The 20,702-nt window shown below is 39.0% G+C and overlaps 1 long non-coding RNA gene across 1 annotated transcript in view; it reads left to right on the top strand.

The window, feature by feature from the left end:
- Nucleotides 1-19,846, top strand: part of LOC107075985 (uncharacterized) — a 41,601-nt gene extending 21,755 nt beyond the window's left edge. Inside the window, exons 5-6 of the long non-coding RNA XR_011182440.1 lie at nt 2,586-2,639; nt 19,417-19,846. This is a non-coding gene — a long non-coding RNA (uncharacterized lncRNA). The remainder of the gene's footprint in view (nt 1-2,585; nt 2,640-19,416) is intronic.
- The last annotated feature ends 856 nt before the right edge of the window (nt 19,847-20,702 follow it).

Here is a 20,702-nt window from a genome sequence, read left to right as displayed (position 1 = left end):
GGAGAAAAAAATTAGCTAAATTTTGGATGGACCGTGTTAATCATAACATGAGTAAATGAGATCTATCACATAAATAGTACAACCTAAATGCAGTCAGAACATCTTTGATTACCTCACCTCCTCTACATTGATATCTACAATCTGTAGCACTGCATATACTGTAGGTTTTACCACAGTGATTTCCATATACTGTACTTAACATGATTTAACTGGTTATTAATTATATAATTTTTCAGTGGGTCTGTTCAGTTACAGAACGTGTTTTGTATCGTGCTATATTGTATTTGGTATTTAAGTGGTATAAAATATAACACATCTTGTCTCAAATAATTTAAATGATCAGTTCATAAATGATAATGAATAAATAAAACTTTCATGTAGCACCTTTAAAAGTGGCTTCTGAAAGCACTTTCTATTGAAAAAAACAATGAGAGGAGAGAGCAGAATTACACAATAACAATAAGGGTTTGGAATACAGTAGGAAAGCTACTAAATAAAAGGCCTTTTAAAGAGGACAATTTTGAATATAGAAATCTGGACATACTGTAGTTTGTTTAATGTGGATTTTGTTTTTACATTGCACATGTCGGTCAAATATCAAGCCTGGATCAAATCTCACCCCCAAGCTTTTCAATTAAGATTGAAATCCAAGTACAGTACCATCCACAAATAGGGCTACTTCTTTGGCTTTACATAGTTAATGGGAGGTGCTGAGAAGCAAGACTTCAGTCTTGTCACAGTTTAGCTGAAGGACATTATAGTCATCCATGTTTTTATGTCAGAGATACAATTAGAGCAGATACACTTCAGTGTCAGGATTATTATGGACATAGATTTTAGTATCATCAGCACAGAAACAGCTGAACAGTACATTCCAAAATGTTTGCAAGAAAGGGTAGGTTTGATTTGGTACAGGGGTAACTACAGGTGTTTTAAAGGCCATTGTTACCACACCAGTGCTCAAAGACCCAATTATTACGCAACAGGGCAGAGAGTAGAAAAACAGGGTTGAAATAAAACAGTGGGAATGGGATCTAACAGATAGGTGGTAGATTTCTTATGTGATTCTAAGGTAAGCAGCAAAACTAGGCATGCAGGGAGGAGGTGTGGTGGTAGCATGTTGTAGAACGTTGTGCCGGATGTTGTCAATCTTAGAGCAAAACAGCTCTAAGAATGTATATCTAGAAAGAATAAGATAAGTTAGAAATTACTGAATCCTGTGTGTGACTTTTGTTGTGTGTTGGGCTGAGAACAAGCTGTTTAAAATCAAATCAAAGCATTCCAGAAAAACTAGCCTATTCTTAGCTTAATGGGGAGCTTAAGCTGTGTGAATCAACATGGATATTAAAATCACCAAGAATGAGTGCTGTCTTAAAAATGAAAAAAAAAATAAAGCAAATTGGCAAACTCTCCTAAAAAGTCATTATTAAGCTTGGGGAGTCTATACACAGTAACAAAAATAGTAGAGTGGGGAACAGAGACATTTAAAAAAAGACAGTCAAAAGAAGAGAGGAGAGGTACAGTAACGGAACTGGAGATTATGCAGATTCAGCCATTAAGAATGAATTTTGCACAATGAATAATGCTACATATCACATTGCACCACACTTTTTAAAAACGATTCTGATGCAGGACTGCACTTATTTGTAAAACCACCAGGTGGCACAGTGAATGCACGTTTTGAGTGATGAGTGTATTTGGGCTGTCACCCAAAAACACCTGGTTTTTGGGTGACAGCCCAAATACACTCATCACTCAAAACGCGCATTCACTGCATTCACTGCTCAGCCCTATAGGGACAATCTTTTTCCAATTATAGAATTTAATTTGTATACTTGTATACTTTGTATATTACAGTATGTTAAATATTGCATTAACATTAAAAAAGAAAGTATGGCCGTTTAACTAAACAAAATTACTCTGCCAGATATATATATATAAAAAATAGTTTATTATAGCTTTTTGTGAACGCAATCTGCTTTTTTAAGGTTTACATCCACATTAAAATAATCTTTATTTTATCTTAATGCTAATTTCAGCAACAAGTAATGAGGAAACAATTTTACTGAAATTTAAAAATATTTCAAACGTACTGTACTGTAGTGCATTTAAAACCAACAGTATCATACTGTATTTACTGTTTGGTATATTTATAAAGTATACTGATTATACTACAGTTCCTTGTATGCTATTGTTTCAGCATTAACTGTCAATATGACTAATTCACCCATGTGGCACATTGGAAGTTGTAGTCTTTCTTTACATAATTAATTCATGTGGCTGACATTTTATAACTACAGTACAGTACACACACTGTGAAGGAAAGAGACCATACCATCTTACAATAATAATTGAGTACAACCATCTTTAATTGCACAAATAATGTGCTGTAGAAATTAGCAGTTGTGCTGCCAGTAACTGTTATGCTGTGGAAAGCATTTTTAGTTTATTACTAATGTAAAAAAAATTTTTGTTTGTTTTTGTCATTTTTTAAAAGATACTAAGAGTCAAACAGGCCAAGTAAGTGCTTTTTTAAACTAAGCATGTCATCTAAACAAATTCTGATGTTCTGATTCACTCTACAGGTACAGAAAAGGAATGTGTTACCAAAAGCATACACAATTATCAAAACATAGAAGGTGAGAAGACTGTTTAATTTACAGCATTATGCAGTGACGTATTCATGTGATTTATTATATGTATTTTTATTAACATCACACTCCCCTGTTAATTTGTTTTATTGTTTTACAAATGTGACAATATAAGACAGAACAAATGCATTCTTGAAATTACATTCCTGAAAGTCTCCCACTGTGTTCCACAATCAGAAATACACAAGAAAGTCTGTTAATAAAATTATCACAACCTTTTTCAGTTAGCTCTTCCTCCCAGAACCTGTTAATCATTGCTATGATGAGATGTTGTTTTGGTGTGTTCCGAATACAGTCTTTGAGGAAGCGCAAAACGATTAAATAATGGTGATTAAGTAATAAAACAGACTTATTTATCCATAATACATATCATTTTCTTTCTTTCCCACCCTCTGTGTGCAGAGGATATTTAAGGTGATTCGATGTTCCCTCAAATAATATGCTACTTAATTTGACTAGTTTTTCCAGTGTATTACAATCAATGATAGTGATGTTACCAAACCAGCAAGTGAGACAGTATGTTAAGACACTTTTAAACAAATGTTTTAGGGTGGTTCTATCTACCTTGAAATAGTTTAGTTTCTGTTGTCCTTTTTTATAAATGGTATCGCAGCATTTGTCTTTTTGTCTAGGTTTTATCTAGGTTTCTTGACCAGTCCCAAGTACTTGTAGTTGTTGACAATTTTTACAGTCTGACCATTAATTACAGTAGGTTGGAGGGGTGTTGCATTTGTCCTAAGATCAATGACCAGTTCCTTTGTTTTTAAAACATTCAACTGCAAGAGAACTCATCACACCCATTTAGTAAAGTAATTTAGAATGGATCTATGATGGTTTTCTGGGCCCTTTATAAACTGACTGGGGCTGTGTCATCAACAAACCTAGTGAAATAAAAGTGTTTGCTTTTACAAATTTAATACATTTATTATACAAAAGGTACGGCAAATGGGATAAAAATAAGAAGCTCTACTCAGAATAAAATACATTTCTAATTAGGTTTAGTCAAAAAGGAGAACCTTTCTCCATATTCCAAAAGGTGCATCCATATACAGAGAATGTATTTCTTTTGCCTGGTGAATATCAAGGTAAATAAATATTCCCATAGCTACAGTATAACAGATCCTTTCATAAGTTTCAAGATTTCTTTAATAAGTTCTAAGATTCTTACAATCATACGTCTTTTGGTGCTTGAATTATGTGGTACATTTCTTAAGGCTGGTGTGTAGTAGAGGAACCCACTCAGTGCAGTTTCTTAAGTGGCCAGAGGATAAGAATGGAGCTAAGTGCAACACAGAGTGTTTTACTGTATCATCTCCCAAAAGGCTGGCATACTGAACCAGGTCGTTTTTAATTTGTAGAATTCCTAACTATCTGTCCACTGACCAAGAGCACTTTCTATTCTCCTAATATTCCACTGCACGGAACAACATCAATCTTTTAAAAAAGGTTTAAAAGAATAGCAGAATAGAAGCCTTTATGGTGAAATTAATTTAATCAATACCCTCATAGAAATAAAAAGACATGTAAGATTTAAACTAAAATAATCTAATATACCTATATATTAACTTATATTTCTTTACTGGTCTGATTTAAAAACATTTAAAAACTTCACTCACCCTCTGCGTATATCTCTTTCCCCTTTGTAATACTGTGTTCACTGTTTCTATCTTTATAGAACAGGGGTGCCCCAAATTCTTTAATGTAAGACCTACGTTTTCATTTGCCAGTCCAGCGCAATCTACCAGTGTGAATTTGAAGCTCTGATATAGGAAAAACAGACTGTGGGAACATCAGTACAATAACGATACCCATCAGTAAAATGACAGCAAATACAAGCAAGTGACTCATGTTACAGTGAACCAGTAATGTTTTCCCATTTTAGAAAAAAGAATATCCTACCTTAATGTGAGCATTGGCACTAAGAAGCTTTCTTGAGAACACTTGTAATTTTTTTGGAACACTGTTGACACTGCTGATCATGTCGATGACATTTTTATTTTGTCCCTGCAGCTCAACATTCAGCTCATTTAACAGTTCAGTTGAGTCTGTGAGGAATACTAAATCCAGAAGCCACTGGTCATCTTCACCATATTTAGATGACATGAGAAACTCTTTGATTTCAGGCAACAGCTGTTTGAATTTCGCCAAGAATGTTTGTTTTTGAAATTTCCAAACAGCAAGTCAATAGCCTCAACAAACACTTTTTTTATTACTTCCTGATCCCTGAATGACTTTTTGTGTTTAGCCAGGATGTGGCTCACACAGAACGTTGCGATGATTGCCGCTTTTCCTCTTTGAAATGCTGTTCTATATTTCCCTTTTTCACGTAGACACTAGCATTGCAGATTTGAATGCGAAAGTACAAAAAAATAATCATGGTCACATTCCTTGTGGTAATGGTAAGTTTTCGGTCTCTTTGCTTCATTATTTTAGCTAAAACACTACAACTATCAAATAGGCAATCAAACTTATCAAACTGCCGGCGAAGTTGTCACGGTCGGTCTGTTTCGCTCCACTATGCACTAAATAGTGCAATAACCAAGAGACCATTCTTGGGTAGCGTACACAACACTATTTACGGTGCTCCTGTAGCCTTTTTTTCAATGTCAGCCAACGCTCAGGGAAGAGGCTTTTACAACCCATTCAACAGGGTTTAAACACACACAAGGGCAGTAAAATCTAGAAATTACATGCACAGATCTGTATGAATCTGTAGGCTATCAAAAAAGTAATCAAATAGCCCATTTATTTTTTGCCAAACATTACTTCCATCGACTGGCAAGCACTCTGAGATCGACTGGTCGATCACGATTGACTGGTTGGGCACCCCTGTTATAGAATGTCAGCTTTCAGCCACAACACAACTTCCCTGTAATCCTGTAGTACTCTACACCTAGAGCAATCCCCCTTTAGAGGTTACAGAGAGACTATTCAAATCAGACATTATGCAATGACCAACAATCAAGACTACAATGTACAATTGTTTTTCCATCCAATACTAGAACCTACCTGATCCTTGGAAGAGTCACTGTAATGGGGAGCCCATGCTCGAAGTATAAACATAAGGAGGGATTCCTTGACAGCCAGAATACATGTGCAACACCTAGAGGGTATCCAGTAAGCACAGCTGAGTTCTTATGTTTGTCTTCTGGTGTGTAAGTGGAGTAACTTCTTAATTTATATTTCTCGTTAGTACCATTCAGTGGGCTAATCCCTTACAATAACTTATGCAAATTTTCAATCCTTTCCTTAATCTTTAGGCAAATGACAAATCCTTATGAAAGTCAGTGCCTTCACTTTTTAGTTACTGTGCATCCATCCATTTTCTCTGCTTCAAACAGTTCAGGGCAGCAGGTGAGCAAAAACCTATCCCAGCAAGCAAATGGCATAAGGCAGGATACACTCTGGATGGGACGCCAGTTCATTGCAAAACACACACAGACACAAACACACATACACACTCACACTAGGGCCACTTTTACAAAAGCCAAATAATCTATGACTGTTATTAAGACTATGGAAGATACTCCATGCAGGAGTTGAATACACCCCAGGAAGTGAACCTTGTGTCCCAGTGCTAACCACTGCACCATCGTGCAGCATTTTTAGTTACCTGTCACTGATGTATACCTATCTGCGTGAGGGAATGTGGAACAGAAAACAGGTGTCCTTTTTGACAATGATCATGGGAACTAAAAGCCATGGGCTTTGTGTAATTGATTGACGCTAATTGTGATTTCAGAACTTTCATGAGAGAAAGTTTAATGTACACATGTTAACTTCATTATAAATAACACTTTCAATATTTCTGGTCATTGCCAAGGTTACATATTCTCCCACCCGTGTTTATATATAAACCTTCTCCTTTGGTGTCTCTCCATTGAAGAATTATTCAAATGTTTGGAATTGAGCGAGATGGAATCTATATTCAAATACAACCAACAACTTAGCCATTACTTTCCACTCTAAGTGTGTGGTGTGATTAAAGCTGATAATTAACAACAACTGTAGAAATTGTTTTAATAGTCATGTAATATTTAGCCATCTTTTAAGTTTATGAATGTACACTAGATGTGCTATTTATGTATCATCGTCTATGCCTTTTAACCCATTACTAGTATTTTTCTTGTAATGTAATAATTGATCAGACATTTGTGTTTATCAAGGCAGATTGCATCATATATTCACTCTTATGCTGGTTCATTTTGAACAATTTATCATTGGATTAGCAAACGCAATGTACTGTATGTTGTTTGAATTTGTAATTTTTTTTGTTCCACTCAACAGATACATAGTAGCCATAAAGTACTCTTGGAATTTGATTCCTAATTGTTTTACTAAATTCAAGCCATATTTAACTGTATAGTTTAAAATAAATATATGAAAGGTTATCTATTTGGAATCAGCCAGTACTTTACCCTGGGCCAATCTAGTAGCAGGTATACCAGCAAAACATACATTACTGCAGAGTGTCAAAAGCTGATGAGTTGGGTTGATTGCCATTGAAATAAAAGAAATGTCTAGAACATATAGGAAACTCAGTGTTAACTCTATGCAAATAATATATTTTCTAATTATGTTAATTTCCATTCCTCCAGTTCAGCAAGGAAATATCTTCTCTTGCTGTTTGTGATATTAAAATGCCAATAGGGGGTACTTGAAGATTTGTGTGATAAAACTTCTGCACATATTGGAATTCTGATTTGATAGCAATGTGGTTACTTGAATAAATACCACAGTATGAATTCAGGTGGGTAACTGCGTCAGTATGCGTAGTCTGCAAAGGAACAAGTAATAGGCTTATTCCATGCTGAAAAGAGAAGAAAGAAAACACAATGTTTCGGCCGTGGAGTCTTCTTCACACCTGAAGATGGCTCCATGGCCGAAATGTTGTGTTTTCTTTCTTCTCTTTACACCACAGTATGAACTTGAACTTGAACTTGAACTTTATTGCCATATGTAACCGGTACTGGTACAATGGAATTCTTACTTACAGAAAATACTGGTGACTGGTGAATACAGTGACTGGTGAATACAGCCCATTCTTAGTCTTATTCTTTAAATTCTGGATATATATGTATCAGTACCAGTGCAGATATTTCATTGATTAGTATCGCAGTCCATCACAGGGCACACACAGGTACAAACACTCACACATTCACACAAGGGAGAGTTTTGATAGATAATAACCTACAGTACCAGTATGTCTTTGGACTGGGGGACAAAACTGGAGCACCTAGTGAAAACCCACATGAGCACAAGGAGAATAAACAAGCACACACATAGCACCCCAGGTCAAGAATTGAACCCAAGGTCTCAGCACCGCAAGGCATATGGAATTTGTGTCAAAAAAGTGTCAATTCCTCAATGAGACCAGGTGTGCTGTATTCCACAGGTTTTTTTTCCTCTGTCATCAAGCCACCTCTCTATCTCAGTAGGCACATTTTAGATAAAGGTTTAAACGCAGTGCTGGAGCCCTGAGTTCAATTCCTGGGGTGCTGCCTTTGTGGAGTTTTATGTTCCCCCTATGTTTATGTGAGCTTCTTCTGACAGTCCAAAGATATAGTGGTTAATTGGCTTCTGGGAAAATTGGTTCTGGTGTGAGCATATGTGTTTTTGAATGGATGGATGTATAAAGAGCACAGAAGCTATCTTTATGTAGGGGAGCCTAGATTTTATGATATATAGGGTTGATTTTAGGAATCAAATCTTTCATATAGAGTAAGCAACATCAAAAAGTGTAAACTGTGGGAAGCCACAAACCTCTAAGGAATGCAATAAAAGAAGGAAAGACTGAAGCTATTCACAATCTTATAGCAGCCGTATGACCCAGCAACTCACAACTGGCAACCCACTGAAGCTAAGCAGGTGTGAACCTGGTTAGTACCTGGATGGGAGGCCTCCTGGGAAAAACTAAGGTTGCTGCTGAAAGAGGTGTTAGTGGGACCAGCAGGGGGTGCTCAACCTGTGGTCCATGTGGCTCCTAATGCCCCAATATAGTGACGGGGACACAATACTGTGTAATGTTGCCATAGCCAAAATGTAAATGTAGTGGCTGTCTGAAGGCACCAGTTCTGTAGGGTTTGGGCATTTACTAAGACAATTATTAATTGTAGCAGTAAATCACAAAGTTGATTCTTTTGATGGCTTTAGAGTCCAACCATGCGACATAACTCAAACAATGCGCACACACACAGGTACTAATACACGAGGATACATTTATTAATACATAGAATATGAATTAAACCTAACAGATCTTATCGAGAGGGTTATCAGAATACAAAAGGTATATATTCAGTCAGTTACAAAGAGTTACACATAGAGGACGTACATTCAGTATATCATTCATTAAGACCGTTTCGTAAATGAACTTGGTTACAACTTCTACATTAGATACTCAAAACAAGTACATAACTCTTAGGAATTAAATTGATATCAACTGGTTGGGATAACAATTGAATTCTCGAGCTGTAATGCATTGAAGTTGAATACTCATCCAATCTTTGGGGATTCAGATCTTCCTGCGGGCACAAAGAAACAGTTGCAGGCTTGTTGCTGTCCAATCCGCGCTCTCTGGCTCGGTGCCAGGCTGTGATGTGCGGCTTGCGACGGTGCGCTGCTGATGCTCACTGTTGGCTTTAACTAGCAAAGTTTGTGCACAGGAGAAAAGATGACTGTGGGTCCCAGCAAGTCAGGAAGAGGACCGGTTCGTTCCTGATGAAGAGCTAGTTCTGAATAGTGATTCAGCTTTCCACAGTTCTGACCTGTTCACGAGGCTTGATGCTGGTGCTAACCTCGGGTGGATCCTCTGGTTACTCTCTGGCAACCTCCGCTCTAGACTCTTAGAACAAAGGAAAGTTCTGGCACTCGGACACACTGGCCGTTCCGTGGTTGTCCGGGCTGAGTCTCAGGATGGTCAGGAGGCGCGCTGCGAGAATGTCCTGCCCTTGGGAGCCTTCTGCTCCTGGGCCGTCCTGCCCTGGAATTCTCCTTTGAATTCCCTTTAGAATAGTCCACAGAATTCTCCTGAATCTTACTGAATCTTTCAGGCTCTCTGTGTTGCCTGTTTTTACCTGGAGGAACTTCAGCTCGTTGATTGGCTGAAAGTTCCATGGGCATCAGAGTCCCACGTGGGTTACTCGGCCCTACCAGTCCCTGATTGGTTGATCAAGGTGAGATATGAATCACTTACTCCTGACACTTAGGAATGCAGTCCAGATGTCCATCTGGCACTCCCTAGACAGATAGGCGCCAATGGATGACCATTGATCATGATAGCCAGGCTTAGCTAAGTGCATCCCCCTTTGGGAGCTGTCCTTATCAAAGGAAACCTTAAATCAGCCTGCATGAATAGCTTATCTGTGGCTGCACCACAGAGATGAACAGAGAAATGGGGCCTCATTTGGGAAGGCTCAGAATTCTTTCTTATTTATAAGCCTCGCCGCTACAACTGTAAACAGGCGCCGTCCTTCGGATGAGACGTAAAACTGAGGTCCAGACTCTCTGGTCTTTAAAAATCCCAGGGCGTTTCTCAAAAAGAGTAGGGGTGTAACCCTGGCGTCCTGGCCAAATTTCCCATTGGCCCTTACCAATCATGGCCTCCTAATAGTCCCCATCTATGAATTGGCTACATTACTCTGCTCTCCTCCCCAATGATAGCTGATGTGTGGTGAGCATTCTGGCGCACTATGGCTGCCGTTGCATCATCCAGGTGGATGCTGCACATTGGTGGTGTTGGAGGGGGGTCCCCATTACCTGTAAAGCACTTTGAGTGGAGTGTCCAGAAAAGTGCTATATAAGTGTAAGCAATTATTATTATTATTATTATTATTATTATTATTATTATTATTATTATTATTATTATTATAGGTTGTCAGTCAACTCCATATTCATTCACATAACATCCGCAACCCCAGAAATAACTTGCTGTCATGATACAAGAAACAAGAAATGCTTTGTGATGCTTTGTGATATTTCTATCATGTGATTCTAATATCTTAAGATTCAATTCAGAGCCAGAATTTTCCATTTGTATACTGTTTTACTTTGTGCTCTATTACTTTTAAAGAGGTTCTGATAGTCAACCCTCTCAGGCTGTAAGATTGAATTTCACCAACAAAATAGTTTCCCCACTCTATATATATAGAGAAAAGGCTGAACACAGTTACTCACACACATAAACGATAAGGGGAAAGGTATGATATAACAGGAGAAGACATGATTAGTAAAACGGCTCTTCAAAGTAAATGCTAGAACTGCGGGAATATAAGATATCATTATAATTAGAAAATTAACAAGAACTGTGTTGTAGGCTCTCTTCTTTATAGGATGGACCTCCTGTCCTCCAGGTCCAGACTCCTTCAAAGCCCTGAGGATATATATATTGCAGATAACAATGACTATCAAGATGCTGAACTGGATAACTGACAGTATTACTTCCATATAATCCATTTGAATTATCATCAAAGAGGTGGAGTAACAGACAGTGAAGACCCAAACTACAGCTGAGCACACTGCTCTCCACTTGTGGTCTCTGAACTTCATGAAGGCAATGGGGTGAAGCACTGCCAAGTACAGATCCACACAGACACAGGTGAGGAAGAAAGGGCCACCTATTTCACTTAAACCCATGAATAAATATAATCCCTGTGAAATATTTGGCTGGTTCAGAAAATGAGTGTTTAAGATTTCAAGAGCAATCATTGAGCAGAACAAAATATCCATCAGTGCAAGATTTGCTGTGAAGATGTCAGAAGTGGAGGAATCAGCCTTGTTTTTCAGTATAATCCACAGTACTTTAGCATTGGCTGGTAAACCAAGAATGGCAGTAATAACTTCGGCAGCTTTGAGCCATAGCATAGCAGGAAATCTGTGAAGGTCTGTAGACTCGCAGTGTGTGTCTGTCACATTGAGTGTGCTGGAGTTGAGGATTGTACTAATATTGGTGTGGAAAACCCACATTATGAGACAAGAAATCGAGTTATGGTGGTCAGATATTCCTGGTTGAAAAAGAAAAAAAAAGTTTTATTGCTACAAAAACACTTTTATACAAAAGAATATGAGCAAAGTACCAAACATGAGAATGCCAAATGGCCCTCTTTGCTTATCTGTTTGTTTGTACCGTAGCTTGATTAAAAATGATCTGATTTTGTGAGCTTTGAATTATTGGCTTGGGAGTTTGTTCCTACAATTCTCAAAGAGGAAATCTCAAAGATGAGTATTTGTTACACAAATTTATTTTTCTCAGGGCCCTAATTCTCTCTTCTATTTGTATTGTATGTCATTTGTCGATCAGCAGTGGTGGGGGGTATATAACTTTATTTGAATGTTATATATTGACCTATTAAGAATGAAATAAGTCATGAAATTTGATTCATCACCACATCATAACAAGTACTATAATGAATGACAAAACAAATGTACACAGTAATATGTAAAATCTCCAATTTCCATCACAAAATACACATAATTTCCAGGTATGGGCAGCGCCATATTATGTGATTCAGAACAAGGCAAAAAAACTTCTGGGGAAGTGAAGCGGCTCTATTACATTGTAAACAGACAGGCTTGTGAATACAATAGAAATATTGCTCTTGACTTTGAGAAGGTTTTGCAGACAAATACAACTTACTTGTTAACTCTGAATGCAGATCACGTTCAAACATTTCTATAATGAAATGTCTGCTGCACAGCCTGTACTTGTTTGCTTGTACATCATATCACATTAGTCATTACAGTGACTAGTGAGCAGGAAGGGCCGCTTCACATCGCAATTTGTGCAAACTCTAGTTCTCACTCGTGATGAGACCAGGGGTTTGCAACAACAATTGTGACCATCCAGTACTTTCACAAAGTTCACGATTTTGTGCTTAATTCAGAATTAGTCAAATTTTGCAATACCGTCAATTCATTTATTTTGTTACCGAGATTTAAAAATCCGGTCTGAGAAATTGGGACTGCAATTCCCCTGTAATACGTTTAAACAAGGAAAATAGATCAGTTAATTATTAATTACTGTATGTCTATCAGTTATTGTGTGTTTATTGGTTAATTATTGATGACCTACAACTAACCTTTCACTAACCACTGTAGTAGTATGAGAATCAACAAACAGAAAGGTGACTGATGGCCATCTTGCCCAACGATTTGGGAAAAAAAGGAAGTAAGCGTTACTCACACTTCATTGGCATACTCACAAACATACAAGAAGGGTAGAGGGAAGGTCTTGGAGTGTTTAATATTCATGTTCCCAAAGACAGAAACCCTGTCACACTGTAACACACTAAAAAAAAATTAAATGTTGGTTGAAGGTGGGCAGGATGGAGGAGGTAAAAGGAGAGGATAAACTGTGTGACTTGTGAAGTGTTTTCTCTCTTCTTGTGGGTTGCAGCTAAGTCTCACTTGAGTAAAAAATATGTGACCCTTGACCAAAACAGATGTTACAAGCTGTAGCAGGATCAGATCCTTCCAAAGGCAGATTGTTTTCAGGGAAGGCTTGACCATCAGAACAGTTTAAGACCTGTCTGTGCTAAAGCTGTTGCAGAAATCCATTTTGATCCTGCACTATCATTTTGAGCAAGAACTAACTGGCCAGTTTGGAAACTCTGGTTTTTCGCCTTTATTGCTCTTCAGTTGATTTGCTCTTGCTGTTGAAAATTTTTCCACTTGTTTTATTTGGCTTCAGCAGGTCAAAGCAAATATGGAGCTGATGCCAGATCATCAGAAAATCAAGAGATAATTTGGTAGTGGCATGTGGTGTATTTTGATATGATAGCAATATCTACATTCTTTTAAATAGTTGTCATGTGTTGACCTTATAGCCTGTTTTAATGTTTGAACAAATCATTCTTCCAATCTATTTGTAGAGGGATGGTGTAGAGGTAATGTGGTTTATGTCATTGGCTTTTAGGAAGGTTTTAAATTCCTCATACACAAACTGTGTCCCATTCTCACTCACCAGTTGTTCTGGCAGACTGTAGCGATTGAATATCCTTCTCAGTTTCTGAATTGTTTACTCTGTTGTGGTGATTGTCATACAGCAGCCTCCTGCCATTTGGTATGGGCATCAACAACCATCAAGATCATGTTTCCTTCAATAAAGTTCCACAAAGTCAAGGATTCTCAGGCCAATCCTATGGATGCTAGGGCACCAGCTGAGGTCTCTTTTTCTCCTCAATGGCTCTGTCCAGATCAGGCCACAAGAAATAGCTTTGCGCAGTCTCCTTCATGAAAACAATTCCCAAATGGCCTTTTAACATGTAGTATCCCACATCTGAGGCAGTACAGGGTCCATACGGGTGACTATCCTCACTTATCTAGCAGTGACAGGTCTGCTGTCTACTTACCCAAATTAAAGATGTCTGCATGTGTCATTGTGTGACAAGTAATGGTAGTCCTGGTAAGCCATTTGTATTTCCATGCTGCTCAGATCTTTGATACATTGTATTGTATGTGTTCAGAAAGAATCAGTGCCCAACGCTGCAACCGTTCACAGCTACAGAAGGAATGTCTGTGGCCCAAAAATGAACATCAAAGGGTGAAGATCAGTGACAAATGTGAAGTTCTGTCCAGATGAGAACTGATGGATTTCCTGATTCCAAACATGATTCCCAGTGCCTCACATTCAGTCTAGGGATAGTTTTTTTTTTTCTTGGCTACACTTAGGGTTAGTGATGTGAAAGCAATAGGTCCCTATTCTCCTGTGATGTGAGATATCACTGCTCCCACCTGTAAGGAGAGGTGTCACATGCCAAATGAAGAGATAAAGATGGACTGAAATATGCAAGGCCTCCTGAATTTACCAAGGATTCCTTTTGTCTAGTGGAATGCTGTTTTACAAGCTTCTGCCCACTTCCAGGTGTTTTTTGACAGAAGCTCGTGTAGTGGTTTAAGAAAGGTTGCTAGATGTAATAAATTAATGGCTTACATTCTGAGCCACTAAAGCCTGGATTTTAAAAGGAGCCTTTCTTCAGGTGTCCCCCTTCATTCTTGCAAGTTACCAGGATATCATGCAGGTAACACTGGACCCCAGCCAACCCTCAGGATGTGGTCTATAGTTTTTTGGAATAAAGCTGGAGCTGAGTCGATGCCAAAAGGTAGGAAAAAAGAAAACACAATGTGTGTCACAATGGTCAGCAGTTCTTGTGACTTTCTCCCTACTGTATGTGCATCTGTAGGCATACCTGTGTAGCGGCAATGCTTGTTAATTAGACAGAATTAAGTGTTGCTGTGCTTTCCCAAATGAGGCCCCATCTGCCTCTTCATCTCTGTGGTGCAGCCACAGAGAAGCTATTCATGCAGACTGATTTAAAGATGTTTTCTTTTGATAAGGGACAGCTCCCAAATGGGGATGCACTTAGCTAATCCTGGCTATCATGATCAATGGTCATCCATTGGCGCCTATCTGTCTAGGGAGTGCCAGATGGACATCTGGACTGCATTCCTAAGTGTCAGGAGTAAGTGACTCATATCTCACCTTGATCAACCAATCAGGGACTGGTAGGGCCGAGTAACCCACGTGGGACTCTGATGCCCATGGAACTTTCAGCCAATGAATGAGCTGAAGTTCCTCCAGGTAAAAACAGGCAACATAGAGCTCCAAGACTATTTGAGACTTTCTGAGACAATTCTAAAGGGAATTCTAAGGAGAATTCCAGGGCAGGACGACCCAGGAGCAGAAGGGTCCCAAGGGCAGGACATTCTCGCAGCGCACCTCCTGACCATCCTGAGACTCAGCCCGGACAACCGTGGAACAGCCAGTGTGTCCAAGTGCCAGAACTTTCCTCTGTTCTAAGAGTCTAGAGCGGAGGTTGCCAGAGAGTAACCAGAGGATCCACCCGAGGTTAGCAAGCCTCATGAACAGGTCGGAACTGTGGACAGCTGCATCGGTATTCAGAACTAGCTCTTCATCAGGAACGAACCGGTCCTCTTCCTGACTTGCTGGGACCCACAGTTATCTTTTCTCCTGTGCGCAAACTTTTCTAGTTAAAGCCAACACTAACTAGCCGGTCAGTGAGCATCAGCAGCGCACCGTCGCAAGCCGCACAGCACAGCCTGGCACGGAGCCAGAGAGCGCGGATTGGACAGCAACAGCCTGCAACTGTTTCTTTGTGCCAGCAGGAGATCTGAATCCCCAGAGATTGGATGAGTATTCAACTTCACTGCATTACTGCTCGAGAATTCAATTGTTATCCCAACCAGATGATATCAATTTAATTCCTAAGAGTTATGTACTTGTTTTGAGTATCTAATGTAGAAGTTATAACCAAGTTCATTTACGAAACGGTCTAAATGAATGATATACTGAACGTATGTCCTCTTGATATATGTAACTCTTCGTAACTGACTGAATATATACCTTTTGTATTCTGATAACCCTCTCGATAAGATCTGTTAGGTTTATATGCTTATTTTATGTATTAATAAATGTATCCTTGTGTATTAGTGCCTGTGTGTGTGCGTTGTTTGAGTTATATCGCATGGTTGTGTAGAGGTTTGATGGGTTTACTGAGACAATTATTAATTGTAGCAGTAATCACGAGGTTGTTCGTTGGGGCTTTTAGAAAATCAATCGTCAGAACAACTAACAACGCACACACGGGTTCAATACACGAGATACATTTATTAATATAAATTGTGCACCAAACATATACTAGTCTGCCTGGATACGAGCGGCAGACCTTACTGTGAGGGTTATCAATATACAAGGTATATAATCTCGAAGAGATGCAAACACAAAGAGATACACAACAGAGAATATATGTCAATATATATCGTTCGGTTACCAAATCGCTAATCAGTGTTATTACCCACTGTTACTCTAAACTCGTAAGTAAATACATTACTCATGAATAAATTGATAACAACTTATGTTGAGGTACAATTGAATTCTCGAGACGCAATGTAGAACATGGGGTTTACTTATCCACAATGTATGGATTTGGAATTTCCCGGCACGAACACCAAACCAGCTGACAGGCTCTGTTGCAGCCTCTGTTCCAGCGGTTGTCCAATGGGCGTTGTCCCGGCGTCCTCTGGCTACCAGCCAACCAGTCAAGGTGCAGCTCGGAGTAGGACGGGCGGAGGAATCTGACTGCGGTGCGCAGGGCAGTCGTTGCTCCGAGGGGATCTACCAGCAGTCCGGCTGGCTAGTAGAAAAACTCTATGCACAGAGTGTGACCACGAGTCCTCACAAGTCACTCTTTTGCCTGGGAAGAAACTGGTTCATTCCCGGTTCAGCGCTGCTTCTGAATAAGCTATTCAGGTTGTCGACGAGGGTCCAACTGTAGGCTGCCGTTGATCAAGCGGAGCATTCACGTTGGTAGAATTCTGAGTACGTACGGGATCCTCGGCCTCGCGCTTAGAACAAAGTCCAAGTCCCTTTGCAGACAACAGCAGTTGTCACGTGATTGTCTCTGAGGATGCGTGAAAATGGCCAAGGAGAGCCCCGATCTGAGCTTGCGCTCCCTTTTTGACCAAGACCCAGATGTGTGCTGATTGGTTGAGAGTTTGGCAGGCATTGGAGACCCATGTGGTATTACCACGCCCACCCAGTCCCTGATTGGTTGGTCAAGGTGAGATATAAGTCACTTACTCTTGACACTTAGGAATGCAGTCCAGATGTCCATTCGGCACTCCCTAGACTGATAGGCGCCAATGGATGACCATTGATCATGATAGCCAGACTTAGCTAAGTGCATCCCCGTCTGGGAGCTTGTTCCTTATCAAAAGAAAACATCTTAAATCAGCCTGCATGAATACTTTGGAGGGTGAGATGGGGCCTCCTTTAGGAAAGCATACCAACGCTTAATTCTGTCTTATTAACAAGCATTGCCGCTACAGTTGGATTCTAAAGCCATCAAAAGAATCAATTTTGTGATTTACGGCTACAATTAATAATTGTCCCCGTAAATGCCAAAACCCTACAGAACTGGTGCCTCGTGAGAACACACTACACCTGACACAAATTAATTTTATTAAATTTCTGACCTCTGGCTAACCCTGCAAAAATGACCCCACAAAACCTAATAGAACCATCTTTCCTAAGCACTGCGACTATGGATGTATCCGATTTGCAATGTGAGACTGGCGCCAAAATTCCTGCTTTGACAAAACATTCAAGGTCAGCTTCCACTTTAGGCCTGATCACGTAACATACAGGTCTGGTTTATAGCAGTACTGTTGACTGTTCCGTACTTAATTTTACACTGATTTCTTTCATACTTCCTGGCTCTCCATCAAAAAGAGCAGCATGCGTCCCCAACACCACTGTCAATCCATCATTTTCTTTCATCATGGTATACACTTTGGTCCAGCTGACTGATTTTGTCTAGCCAAGACCTACCAATTGGGGCATGATAATTGCCCTTCACCACATACTGTATAGGGTGAGGTCGCTGTCTGTAAATTTAGCTCCACTTTGGCAACTACAGCCCAGAGCATAGGAACTGATCCTCTAGTCTACGTTCTCAGAGTAATTTTGCTAAAACTTAAATGCTGAAACTTCTGCTTGTACAGCTCCTGTTTCAAGCTCCATTCACACTGGTTGCCCTGCTGTAAGGGGTGTTACCCAGTAAGCATGTGAACCCCCAGCCATCGACAATATGTTGAATGGAATGTCTTCTTCAGTCTGTGTGTCACTCTTGTCCTCTGGTACTTGTTCTACAACATGTAGCATTTATCTTTTTCTTCTGCCAACCTGCTGTTTTTGCTTTTTCACTTTTGTCATGTCTTTGATAAAGTATTTATTTTACAAGCCCACTCAAGGTGACCGTTTTTCTAACATTTCCGATTATTGCCAACATTCTGATGGATGTGTCCTGGTTTTCTGGAATGGCAGTACTCTCGTGTTCCAGCTGATGTATGCCCATGTTCTGTAGATAACTTGTGTACTCTTGTAAATGTACTCAACCATTGTGCTTCTTTCACTGCTGTTTCCATTGGCACTGCAATTTCAATGACTTTATTCAAGGTAACGCTAGACTTACTAGACTAGACTATTTTTGTATGGCCACACTGCACAAGCTACAGATGAATCTGTCATTTAGTGCTTCATTAAATTCACAGTGATCCACGATCAGTTTAAGAACACCTACAAACCAGGTAATTGTTTTACCTTACTCTTAATTTCTCTTGTGAAATCGAAATCTCTTTGCTATACCAACTTGTTTTGGAGAGAAAAGTGTTTCTAGTATTTTGAGGACTTCAATGTATGATTTTGTATCAGGGTTATCGGATTAGGTTGAACCATGCTGCACAGTAAACCAAAGGTTCTAGCATCCATTACATGTTGAAAAGTCGCTGCTTTTCTTTTGGCAGCAATTTTGTTTGCCTGGACAAAAAACTCGAATCGCTTTGTGTAGAATCCCCACTTTTCCACTGTTTCATCAACCTGTCCAAAAGGTCCATTAAGTGTTTTATTATTTTTTTCCTTTTTACTAGCAACCCACTGTACTTTTCCTCAGGCCATTTTAAAGAGCAGTACAGCACAGTTAGAAATCCAGAGTCCTTGTTGTCAGTTAATGTATATTTTTACCCCTTCGATCTTTCTGGAAAAGTCATGAATTGCAGGGAACAGAGCTGAAGTATAACATTTTTCACTTAGTCGTAACAGATACATTAATGTAACAATAAGCCTACATTACCCACAATTCTGCTTAGACTACAGTAAAGCAAATAATCCAAAATATATAACAACATTAATCTTGATGATTTTGATTATCTAAGATTAAAACTTTTAAGGATTTATTACTTGGATTTTTTGCAGATTAAAAGAGTCAAGCACAGACTGATTCAAGGACATCAGAGAGGATACTGCTGGATTCATGAAGAACTGAAAAATCAACAATTCAATTCAGAATGAACTTCATCTGCTTAATTTAATTAGTGAGGGTGGTAAGAGCTCTGTACCTGTAACTGGAAGGTTTTTCATATCCCACATGACAAAATTAATCAATGTGGTTAATACACTGCAGTTACGGCCAAGACTTTAAAATTGTGTTTTATTCTATTGTTATTTTGTTTCTGTTCACCTGGTGTTGGGTGGGCTGTGTTATACCTGTTGAAAGGAATTTAGTGTTTTGAATATACCCTCATGTTACACATTTTCAGTTTGCAAATGTAAGTAACATTTCCTGTGACTGCTGTTATTTTTGATCTGTCAGAAGTGGTTCATTTATACTCTGTGACCGTGTTACACTGATAATATTAAACTGAAACTATCCTCCTCCCATGGTCCAATGTAATGAAAATCATCAGAAACCAAAGTTAAAATATGGTAAAACAATATTAAGAATGTGAAAAGACATTACCATCACATAACTCTGAATGTTTACCAAGGCATTAATGGAGTATAATTACATAGCAAAATAATGAATAAACTAATCTGTGTCTTACCTCAGTTAGTGTGCCCTGAGGATTTCAGTTCAAATAGTTTTCCTGGAGCAGTTAGTGGATAGATTTACAAGTCTGCTATGGGCTGCACCAATGAGCTCCTGATGCAGGATTGTTTCTCCACCCTTTTTCAGAGATGACAGTTTGATCAGCCAATCACATATTAAACCTTCAAGCAGAACACGTTTCCATGGATAAGTGCAGCTCAAACATTAAAGAAAGTACATTACACAGCTTGTATATTTCTCCATTGAAGTTTAAGGTAATGTTATTTTGTGTCAAAATATACCAACTTAAACAACACAATCGCCTTCTGTGATTCTGAAACCTGACATCTGAGCTCCTTTGTATACAAATCCCTTGTAGAAGGTGTGTGAAAAGAGTGTGAAGCAAGCGATTCACCACTGATCCGGAAGAGAGATGAGACTGCAAAAGGCAAGGAACTGACAGCAGAGACAAAAGAGTGGAAACGTTACAGAGATAAGCGAGACACAACAAATGCCAAAGATTTAGCTGGGAAGCTGTAGGCCTAAAACTCAAGAAGTTTTTATTTTTGTTTCAACTTGTTTTTCCCATTGGTAAAACCATGCCAATTTCTTTCTGAAACTGAACCATTAAGTTTCTTTATTTTTGCCTGACATAGACTTTCTCCCCACTTGT

Source organism: Lepisosteus oculatus, chromosome 18 (genome assembly GCF_040954835.1).
Source record: "Lepisosteus oculatus isolate fLepOcu1 chromosome 18, fLepOcu1.hap2, whole genome shotgun sequence".
NCBI lineage: Eukaryota > Metazoa > Chordata > Actinopteri > Semionotiformes > Lepisosteidae > Lepisosteus > Lepisosteus oculatus.
This window is presented reverse-complemented; position numbering and strand designations above follow the sequence as displayed.